We start from the raw sequence: 11,945 nt of genomic DNA on the forward strand, positions 1-11,945 counted from the left end.
GAGCTAGGCCCATAATTCTCAGACATGTTGATATTTAAAATATCCTAGGTAGATTTGATGGCCCTGTTTCTTGGCCCAAAAGAGCAAATGTGTCTTGCATTTTCCATCTTCAGAGAAACGATCAGCATAAAGCCTTGTAAGGGACACATTGAGCTGACATGACTAGGAGGGGGTTATTCGAAGCAAGAAAAATGCCGTTTGCACAATGTAGCTTATATAGATGGAGGAATCCAACATCAACTCCAGGGGGACATATTCTGTAACATCTGCAGTTTTAGTTTAATCAAATCTTGGACTCCTTCTCCAAGGAGAAGTGCCTAGCAGTCAATAGTTAATACCCAATTGAAATTCAGATTGCTCCAGGATGTCAGTGAAAGGTGGGCAGAAATGCCTGAGAAATGTTATTTGCCTGTCCGTGTCTGCACTGAAACCGAACCCCACCCTGTCTAGCGCATGTTTGCACCACAAACCCTGGTGAAGATTTGCACAGCATCTGCATGTGGGGAAGAGGGAATTCCCCTAGTCCCAGACCTCGTCTTTGAGACAATGCTGAGTATGTTCTCACAAACCGCAACAGTCTTTTGAAGCTGTTTGCAGCAGTTCAAAAAGACTCTGACTGCAGCACAGTCTCCCCCCACGCAACAAACAAAAATATAACATTTAAAATTAAACTTCAACATTTTCTACCTGCCAAGACCTGTGTGTTCAGATCTCCAGATCTTTCAGGAAAACCACCGGTGATATTAACATTTCATGTCATTATTTATTTAACATCGAAGAGAGTGTTCAGTTGGGCTGACAGGGGGGTGAAGTAATATCTAGTTTTTCTCATGTTGCAAAAAAAGAAAGAAAACTGCTAAAAACAGGACAAACAGATTTTTCATCTGCTATAGCTTTTTTCCACCTGAGAGTCCCGTGTGTGTGTACGCGCGTGCGTGCACACCTGTTGAAAGGAATCACAGGTGTGGAGAATGGTGTTCCACTCAGGTTCTGCTTATGGTCTTCCAGCAACAAAAGGGTTCCGGACTAGATGGGCTTTAGACATGATCCAACAGGACTCTTCTTATATATCCTTGCACTGAAATCAAGACCATGTTATGGCTTTTTCTCAAGCTATTTGGAAAGAAGTGAGATGCTGGATAAAGCCCACCCCCAGTGGACTAGCTCAACTAGAGACTTCCAGCAATCTAGTAAAATACCTTCAGTGTGGCAGTCGCACAAGAGAAGGGGAAAGAATCACCATATCTACCTTAAGCCTGGAGTTCCTCTCATACCTATCTGCCCAGTCCCTATATCATCTTCAGAGGTCCTTGTACATACAGGTGCCCTCAGCCCAACAAGATGAGTTTCAGAAAACAGAAAATGCTTTCTGTTGATCACACCTTCATCCAGTAGAGTCCTGATCACCTACTCCCAAACAGATTTGGTTTTTTTTAATAATAATAAAAACTGAGCACTGAGGGAAGGTCCATCTCCCATGTGCTCAGGATTCCACAAATCATCTTGACATCTTTTTTGCATAACGCACAAAACAGATTTTGATTCAGAAATGGCCATTGGTCCCACATCCCAAACAGTAGTAAGATGGTAAGGTCAAATCCATACCATACATTTAAAGCATTCTTATATCAATTAAACAGTCATAGAAAATCATGGGAACTGCGGTTTACTGAAGTAGCTTTGAATTTTGCCATATTAGGATGAGTAATTGTTGCATTATATCAGCGAATCAAAGCTTTGAGTGGGGTGTACTTGTTGGGTCGCAAATGCAAGCCATGATATTATGACAACATGGCAGGAGCATTACAGCAGGACTTTAAAATGATATATCAGAGCAAATGTTGAAAATTGGGACATAGTGATGTAATCTAATAACCCCACCAACATGAAACCCTTGTTTGTGGACCAGACATCTATTCTGTCATCACAGAATGACAACAGAGGGAAACCCTGCTCTCCTTCCAAGCCCTTTGCACATTGGCACTGACCAAAGGAAACAGTTTTATACATGATATTTGGAGATAGTTCTGACACTCAAATCATTTTTCTGTTGAATAATCCCACCAAAGTCCAGTGAAGAACATTCTAATGTTGAGGCCAATTCACATGATCTTCTTAATAACGTTTTTTTAAAACCCAAATTCAATTTAACTATGCATGTAATAACTGGCATTGTCAGCAGGTTCACCAAGCTACCAGATTGCCAGCATAGACTGTAGTCATATAAAGGCTTGTGTGCATCAAATATAGTGTCAAATCTACCTCCTACCAAGATGTGGGTACTGGCAAAGTAAAATCAGTCCAATGCAACAGCCATGAGAGGAAGATGCAACAGTATCAGAAGTGTCCTTATGGTTCAAACTAAATACCTCATGACATTCCTTCATGACTCCATCCTTTGGTGTGACCCGGGTAGTGATGCAGAAGCCAAATCCCTTATGTTCCAGATCCACCATGGAGCTGGAGTCCTAAAAGAAAGCTACATATGAATTCAAAATGTTTTAACCAGTATTAGAAAGAGGAAGAGAGACATTGGCTGAGAACCAGGATGAAAATTTAGTTTGCTAAAATCAACTAATGGGGAAAAGTCAGGAGAAACCTGTGAGGTTAGCTATATGCCCATCTCATCTTACATAGCTTGCTAATTAAATGTTTTGGCCCCAGTTAGCTAAGACAGCTGCTCGGTGATCCTACAATCTCTCCCCTGAACCTTAGACTCATGAACACATTCGTTTTTGCACAATCTGTTCAGTTCATCCACTCACTCCATTAGGCTGGGGTTATCGTTTCCAAGCCAATGATTGAGAGAGCAAGAGGTGTATCCTGGGGGTGCATCTGAAGAACTTTGAGGAATATAAAGCTGGAGAGCTACTGTTTCAGACAAAAAAAAGAGGGTCATTTGGCCAGGTTTTGGAGAACGAGTTTTACAGTACAGAGAAGACCCAATGCCAGCTGATCGGCTTGAAGAAATGCCAGCACAATGGAAACGGCATTAGGCAGACGTGCTTTTAAGACAACTCTTTGTGGAAATGTTTGTTCTTCATTTTCAGTGAGTATAATGTAAAAGAGCAGCTTGAAACAGAAAGGATGCCCAGCTATTGAAAGCATATTATACAACTGGTGTCGTTTATGGGTCTGCTCAAAACATAGAAACCCATTACTGTTGCCTGAATAAAATATACTGTAGTAAAACTGCCATGAGATCCTCAGGTGAAGGGCAGTATAGAACTTTAATCAATTAATTAATAACCACTGAGGAACCTAGGGCAGAAAAAATTGGGGGAATAGTCCCCGATTACTGGCTAGACTTGTTCCAGCTCTGGGGAGATGATGAAGGCTGAGCCTCTCGTGTAGGATTCTGCTGCAAAAGTGAGACTGTTCACCAGTTCACACACAAAACATGCTTGTGCTAAGGCATAGGCAGCCAACATGATGCCTTCCAGCAACTGTTGGACTACAACTCCCAGTAGCCACAGCCAGCATGGCAAATGATGGGAATTGTAAACCAGTAGCATCTGGAGGGCACCACTGTGGCTACCCACCCCCAGCCCCCTTCTAAAGCTCCTAGGTTGCCTAGTCAAGACCTAAGAAATGTTTGATCATACAATGGGGTCCTTTTAGCACATTTGCTGAAGCCATTAGCATACCTACCGGCTTTTGGGTTGTATTCAACACTGCGTGAGTGGCACGCTGCTCATGCAACAGGACTTTCTCTTTCTTCTCCTGCCCCTCCTCTAGAGGGACCCGAAATCTGCTCTGGAAGGTCCCCCAACCCACCAGAACAGATTTTGAGGGTGCATGGAGCAGTGTCATAGAGCCAGAATTGGCCTGACAACTTTTCCACTACCCACTCGCAGGCACATTCCTGTGGCTTGGGGCACCAGTTTTAATGCCAAAACCCCCAAATCCAAGAGTAAATAGCTGCTGCCACCCACCTCCTGTTTAAAGCCAGAAGTCTTTGGAAACTGGCTGAAGTCCTATTTGCTCTTGCTTAACTTGGCACCAGACCTATGATCCTTCCCCAGTCCACCCCTAAGAAATGTTTAATCATACAGAAGCTCTAATGCCATTCATTTTACAAATGTGTACCTGCACACATACATCTCTTTATTTGTGAACATGTCAGGTGCACGGTGTTAACACAGCATCTATCCAAAGTAAAAGGAAGATTTGCCAGAACAACCAGGAGTCGCAGAGTGTCTAGGCACATGGCCCTGATGAACACACAGCGTGCACCAAACAAAGAAGCTTCTGAGTTAAGGATTTGAGTAAGATGTTGATGCATAAGACAAAAGACAAAACCACCCACCAGATCCAGCTGTTCCTTGATCACACAGAAACTGAATGAAACACAAAATTCTCCTGCATGCATATAATACAAGGCAAATGTCATTCATTAGTTATATAAGCACATGCATTTCAAAAATGAACCCGAACAAATGGTGACATGGTAGTTGCTGTTGGGAAAATAATAACGACAAGTTCTTGATCACTGCCAATCCCCAGTTAAGTACAGCATCTGTAGGCAGGATTCCACATACACACACACAAATGAGTTCCTTGTAAATGCAAAAGGACACTGAATACCAAGGGCTCATTCATTTTATTATAATAAAGTAGAGAGACTTTTTTCTCCCTCTCCCATAATACTGGAACTCAGGGCCATGCAACGAAGCTGAAAGTTGAAAGGTCCAGGACTGTGTTTATTCAAACAGCAGCACATAGGTAAACTAAGGAATTTGCTGCTACACAAGGTAGTGATGGCCACCAGCTCAGGGGTGGGTCTACTCAGGGCCGGCTCTACGCAGAGTCCTGGTGACGCGGTGCGCCAGGGTGCCGAGCTGGTAGGTGGGGCGCTGCGCGGCAAAGCCGTGCGGAAACCATGCTGCGCCCTGCAAGGGCGGGGGCGTCGGAGCGATGTCCGCCCCTCAGCGCCAGGGCGCCTGACCTTCTCGAGACTGCCCTGGGTCTACTATGAAACTATTGAAGCTTCAGCTTCAGGGCCCCTAATCTTACAGGGGCTCCAGAAGCAGTACTATTCATGCATATATATATTTCCCTAATTATCATCCCCCCATAACTTGAAAACTATAAGGCATAGGACATATTTATTCACACCAGCGATTTTGACATGTGAGATAATCCAGTACAGCAATTTTAATCAAAATCTGAGGTGTAGTAGTTAATTTTTTTTAAATAAAAATAAAAATGTGGTGATCTGTCATGGAACAACCTTATTGAAGAAGATAGCAGGGGATACCCAGACCTCATTGCTGGTTGTGAAGTGGCTCCCATAACAGGTTAAGCTTCAAGGCCCCCAAAATGTATGTCCACCACTGCACTAGCTTTAGAGGCGGATTAGACAAATCCTGACTACTAGCCAAAATGGCTAAATTCTCCCATCCCTCTTGGAAGTAGGATGCGTCTGAATGCCAGTTGCCTGAAATCACAAGTGCGGAGAGCACTGTTCCACTCATGTCCCACTTGCAAACTCCTCATAGGCCTCTGGTTGGTCATTGAGAGAAAAGGATGCAGGACTAGATCTAGCTGGGCTCTTCCTATGCTCTTATTACAAGCAAAAGACTGCCAGAAGACCCAGTCTTGAGCCCATTAGAGTGTTATAATGTAGGGCAACCTTGAATGAGAACCAGATCACACATGCACAAATTAAATCTTGATTACATATGTCATATGCTGTACATTACAGAAATCACACCACCAATTCAACCTGCCCTTCTCCGAGTGCCACCCTCAATGGAAGCACCTTTGGGTTGTAGAGCCCCAACTTTGGAGCACCCTGCTCAAAGATGATTCTGCTGAATGTTGGCACACTTTTCCGAGAATCACAGCCACTGCATCATACAAAGAAGTGGTCTGCTGGCAAATAATTTGTTCACAGCATGCCCAGGTTTCAAAATCGCACAGAAAGTCAAAGGCCTGGAATGGTCAGAGGCCTGGAAACAATGCCTTATGAGGAACGGCTTAGGGAGCTGGGTATGTTTAGCCTGGAGAAGAGAAGGTTAAGGGGTGATATGATAGCCATGTTCAAATATATGAAAGGATGTCATATGGAGGAGGGAGAAAGATTGTTTTCTGCTGCTCCAGAGAAGCGGACACGGAGCAATGGATTCAAACTTCAAGAAAGAAGATTCCACCTGAACATTAGGAAGAACTTCCTGACAGTAAGAGCTGTTCGGCAGTGGAATTTGCTACCAAGGAGTGTGGTGGAGTCTACTTCTTTGGAGGTCTTTAAGCAGAGGCTTGACAGGCATATGTCAAGAATGCTTTGATGGTGTTTCCTGCTTGGCAGGGGGTTGGATTGGATGGCCCTTGTGGTCTCTTCCAACTCTATGATTCTATGAAGTGCCCTACATTGGCTACAGCAGAAGACATGTAGGATCTGTTCACAGTTAAAGTTGAATGCATGGCTGTCAGAGCAAGAATGCTGGACCAAAGTTATTAGCAGTGTACTTTACTTCCCTCTGCCCACCAAATTTTCAGTATAACTTCCGAAAAGTGGGACAATACCCTACTAGTACTAGGAAAGGACATAAACAAGCCTGTTAATTGCTGCTTTGGCATCCTTGTGGTCTTTGGGGTACTAGGAAGACAGCACAGCTCTGCACTAGGTCCCTTCCACAATGTATGTTTAACACTTTTCAAAAGCCATGCTTATGACTTCCCCCATAGAATTCTGGGAGCTGTTGCTTGTTAAGGGTGCTGTGAGTTCTTGGAAGACCTATAGGGAATCGTCACTTCATGAAGGTAATTAGAGTCTCCTCTCTGCACCCTTAACATGCAACAGCTTCCAGAATTCTTATATGGAAGCCGTGGCATCATAGTGCTCTAAATGTATGGTGTGAATGTGGCCCTAGTCTCGACTAAAAACGAAGGTGGAGGCATGAGAGAGATGTGTTGCAGGGAAGAGAAATGTCTCTATTTCCCTTCCAAAGCAGTTCTGCGGTCTAACGTAGAGTGAGTCAAGCCACAGACTTGAATTCTACCACTGGGAAATGAGCGAAGGTGAGCAGATTTCCATTACCACTTGTGGATCCATATATAGAATGCAGGTAGAAACTACAACTCTTTGTTATTCTATGGCTCTAAAATAAGGGAGCTAAACGTGTGTGTGTGTGTGTGTGTGTGTGTGTGTGTGTGTGTAGCAAAGAATTTCACACAACTGTAATTCTATTTAGATTGTTGTCAGTGACAGACAGAATTTACTTACAGATATTTGTGTGCTTTCCAGTGACTCATTCATGCAAAAAAAAAGATAGCCCTTGAAGCAGTGCCCTTGCAATCATCCACCTTGCCCTTTGTAGCTGTGGAGCGAATGCTAAATTAAAATTGGCTGCACTGGCAGAGGTGGGCTTTTTATATATATAAAGCCAGAATAATTATTTAGGCATATGTTTACAGCTGCAAGGTTATACTTCTGAGGACTTTTAAAAGTGGAAAATGCAAACCCGTGGCTAATAGGTTTTCTGCATATTTCGCTCGAGAGAATGGCCATGTTCCCCACTGCGTCCACCATCTTAGCACCATGTCTTACTCTATGTCTGCTTTCATTAGAAGCAATTAAAGCTCTAGTTGCAGAAACGACAATAGTGTCCCTCTGGTATGGTTTGAAGATACCTGAGGCCATCACCTTACTGAAGCTAAGCAGATCTAGGCCTGGTTACAATTCCTGGATGGGTGACATGTATGGCATCTTAGGTTCCATGGTAGAAAAAAAATGGGATATAAATGTAAAAATAAAAAATAAAAAAATTAATTGCCTAATAGTTTATTCTGCATTAGTTGTAGTTGAATGGAGAGGGCTAATCCTAATTCTTTATATTGCCTAGATATTATGTGATGTGTTGACATTTGTGTTTCCTGTCATAAACCACCCTGTGGCCTTTTGATGAAGGGTGGTATATAAATTTACATAATAATCATAATAATCATAATAATAACTCTTTATAATCCCATACAGGTTGGCAACCTAATGACAACAGACTGTATCTGATCTACCTAAGCTTTTCCTGCAGACAAGTTATCCAGACATTTTTTCTTGGAACGATGTTCACATGAGGCTGCACAACCATGTGGGGAAGCCTTGGTAGGCTAGATATGACCCACAGTATGATGGCATCAACACCTGATCTCATTTCACTTAATGGAAATTAGGCTAAGAATTCTTTCCCCACTGCTAAGAATAAAGTGGGGGAAATAGCTGCTATACGAAACCAGTGAAATTAAGAAAACTTCAATGGAGGCCTTCAAACTCAGATTTAAGAAGCTGAGCTTCAAGGGTAACAAATGCAAATAGGACTTAAGAAATGCCTTGCAAGAATTCACAGATCTGCTTGCATAATAGGGAGGAGAACTTTAATTTCTGAAGTGTGAAGCACCTTGAAGCAATCAGAAGCGGAGAGAAAAATTACGCTGGGAAGAAAAAGAAATTGTCATTTGGTATTTTGATCCTGCGTGCTCCTCACAGCAATAGGTAGCAGCACAGCACGGGGAAGGATTCTGCTCTCAGCATCAAACTCTTGAGCAGCGATGCATCCAAAGATATCACAATAACGAGTCGCATTGATGAGGCACTTGAAAGGTCTCCAAACATTGTCCCATTTTTCATTTAGTCACCCTTTAGCCTCCAATAAAGAGTGCTCTGAAAGAGACATGGCTGTAAGTATGGGCAAATTATTCACTTCCACTCAAGCAGCCAAAAGATAAGAGCGGCAAAGAAGATCAGTACCGTGCCGGCTCTCTAAATGCAATAACTAGTAAACCTACCAAGAAAATGAATGAGATAAGGACTGTAATGCAGTTTGCCATTCCTGCAGCACTTTTAGTATGCAAACTGTCATAATCGATAATTTTAAAAATCAGATAGCACCAGTAAAGGGAGGGGGGTATTGCTGACAACCCTTTATGTTTGGTGACATGGTAGAACTAAGGCAAACTAAGCAGTAGATTTGTTTCTAAATTGAGAGCTCTCAGAGCTCAAGTCTGCCTTGAAGTCGTGCTCTCTTTTTCAGAACCCTTTCCTGAAATTGCGACTGCATCAGGACTTATGGTGGCTACACGGTGGCAAAGGAAGTGCACTCTGCAAATGCTCTAGGATACTGCCTTGCATTCTTTATTAATCACAGTTGCATCCTGCTCCTCTAAGGGAGTTCAGGGTGGAGTAAATGGGCTCTCGCATTTTACCCAACCACCACACACACACACAAAAAAAAGGCTTGGAGAATTGTGATTGCCCCAAGGCTGAGTTTCATGACGGAAAGAGGGTTTCAATCCAAGACTCCCTAGCCCAACTCTGTTCACTGTGTCTGCACCTCTAGAGTCTTCCCGTGGCTGAGTCTTGACATTGAAAGCACATGCTGATGCTGATGTTAAGTGCTGCTGGACTCTGACTAAAATCAGGCTTGGCATACACATGAAGCAGAATGATGTGGAGAAGTTGTTGTTGTTTAGTCGTTTAGTTGTGTCCGACTCTTCGTGACCCCATGGACCAGAGCACGCCAGGCACTCCTGTCTTCCACTGCCTCCCGCAGTTTGGTCAAACTCATGTTAGTAGCTTCGCGAACACTGTCCAACCATCTCGTCCTCTGTCGTCCCCTTCTCCTAGTGCCCTCAATCTTTCCCAACATCAGGGTCTTTTCCAGGGAGTCTTCTCTTCTCATGAAGAGAAGTAGGCTAGACCTTCTACATACATTTTTACAAAAAACACCCTGAAAGTGAAAATCTACCACAACAGGGAGCATGCTGGGCTAGAACTTTTTGTCTGATCACAGTTTGGTGGGTTTTAATTACAAGGAGGTTTGTTTTTTTGTCAAGCAAAGCATTCTAAAATGCATCATCTTCCCTCTTAAGTTGTCATCTCTACCCCTCTTTCTACTGCATGTGTGGGCCAGGTATTTAGCTTGACCAAAAAGCTTGAAGATACCAAAGGAAGTGTCATCCTGGGCTCCTCGATCCTGAGCACAGCCACCAACTTTTGAAAGGAGGCATCAGGCTGTGAGAAAATATTAACAGGGATGATAAAAGGAGCTTCACAAACCCCAGAGCTTCAGTCTGAAACTGATCTACAGAAAAGGCAACCTTTCTGGGACTAAAGATTTTTTAAATGCAGGTGGTGGATCATGTGACCACACAGTCAAAGATTATCTGTTTGTATAAAGCACTTGTGGGGCACTTTTGGTCCTCCAGATGTTGCTGGAGCACAACTCCCATCATCCTCAGCAAGCATAGCCAATGTCCAGTGATATCCACCCCATATATTAAGCAACCTTGACAGGAAGAAAAGGTATCATTTAGATTTCTCCCTGGCTTGGTAGGCAGCCTTTTAATGCAGGAGAGAATTTGACATGTGCACCTGTAGTCTGAAGCAGTATCATCCCCCAAAAGGTTTCCATGTGATTTCTTTTAATGTGTAGGTCAGCTCTTACTTTGTTATTGTGACTCAGTAAGAAGCATGGTTCCATTGTGTCACCTATGCTCAACCCAGTTGAATCCACAGATAGGGTCTATGCCAAATGCTCAGGAAGAAAACTGTTCTTGCACAGATTTGCAAGATGGGACCCAAGCAATGATGCAACATTACATAGCAAATGTTTTTTTAATATGGGTTGAGCAACCTCAGCTTCTTTCTTCTTCTTTGGCGATCACTCGTAGCCAAGTAAGACTGTCTTCCAGAAACACGATTTTAACAATGAGACCGTAAGTGACTGTGGAGGCCAATTCTGGATCCACACGTCCTTCCACAGTGGGGACATTGGTTTCCAGGCAGGAGTTGATCATGGCGTGGATTTGCCAAGCGTGCCTTCCTCTTAGCATGTTTCTCCCTTGCATCCTGTGTTCGAGTGTCTTCAAAGCCCATGACACCTTTGGTAAAGGCTGTTCTCCAACTGGAGCGCTCGCAGGCCAGTGTTTGCCAGTTGTCAGTGTTTGTACTACATTTTTTAAGATTTGCCTTGAGACAGTCTTTAAACCTCTTTTGTTGACCACTAGCATTACGCTTTCCATTTTTAAGTTTGGAATACAGTAGTTGCTTTGGAAGACGATCATCAGGCATCCGCACAACATGACTAGTCCAACGAAGTTGATGTTGAAGAATCATTGCTTCAACACTGGTGATCTTTGCTTCTTCCAGTACATTGATATTAGTTTGCCTGTCTTCCCAAGTGATGTGTAAAAATTTTCAGAGACATCGTTGATGGAATCTTTCAAGGAGTTGGAGATGGCGTTTATAAGTGGTCCATGTTTCACAAGCATATAGTAATGTTGGTAGTACAATAGCTTTGTAAACAAGCACTTTGGTTTCCCTGCAAATGTCCAGGTCCTCGAACACTCTGCACTTCAATCGGAAGAAAGCCGCACTCGTAGAGCTCAGGCGATGCTGGATTTCGGCATCAATGTTGGCCCTTGTTGAAAGGTAACTGCCTAGGTAGGAGAAGTGATCAACATTTTCCAACGTTACACCACTGAGTTGGATTTGTGGCCCTGCAGAGGGGTTATTTTGTACTTGTTGGTGCAACACTTTGTTTTTTGGGGTGTTGAGTGATAGGCGAAGCTTTTCGTAAGCTTCTGCAAAGATATTTAGGATGGTTTGGAGGTCATCCTCTGAGCGTGCGCACACTACGTTGTCATCAGCATACTGAAGCTCTATGACAGAAGTTACGGTAACCTTACACAATCTATAGACTGAAATACACAGTCAAACCATAAACATTTCAACTCAAAACTCACTAAGTTTGTTAAATTTTAGATCACTTCATGCTGATCTCAAAAGGTAGACATAAAGGTTGCCTTGGAAGGGGTAGCTCAAGTAATATAGTTTTCATATTTGGGGCTAAGCTACGTACTATTCAAATATGGCCATATGAAGTATATCATATATTTGCAAAAAAATTGGAACACATTTACTACTGTTTGCATCTACCTGTTGCATC

The sequence above is a fragment of the Zootoca vivipara genome, chromosome 3, assembly GCF_963506605.1.
Source record: "Zootoca vivipara chromosome 3, rZooViv1.1, whole genome shotgun sequence".
NCBI classification, from domain to species: domain Eukaryota; kingdom Metazoa; phylum Chordata; class Lepidosauria; order Squamata; family Lacertidae; genus Zootoca; species Zootoca vivipara.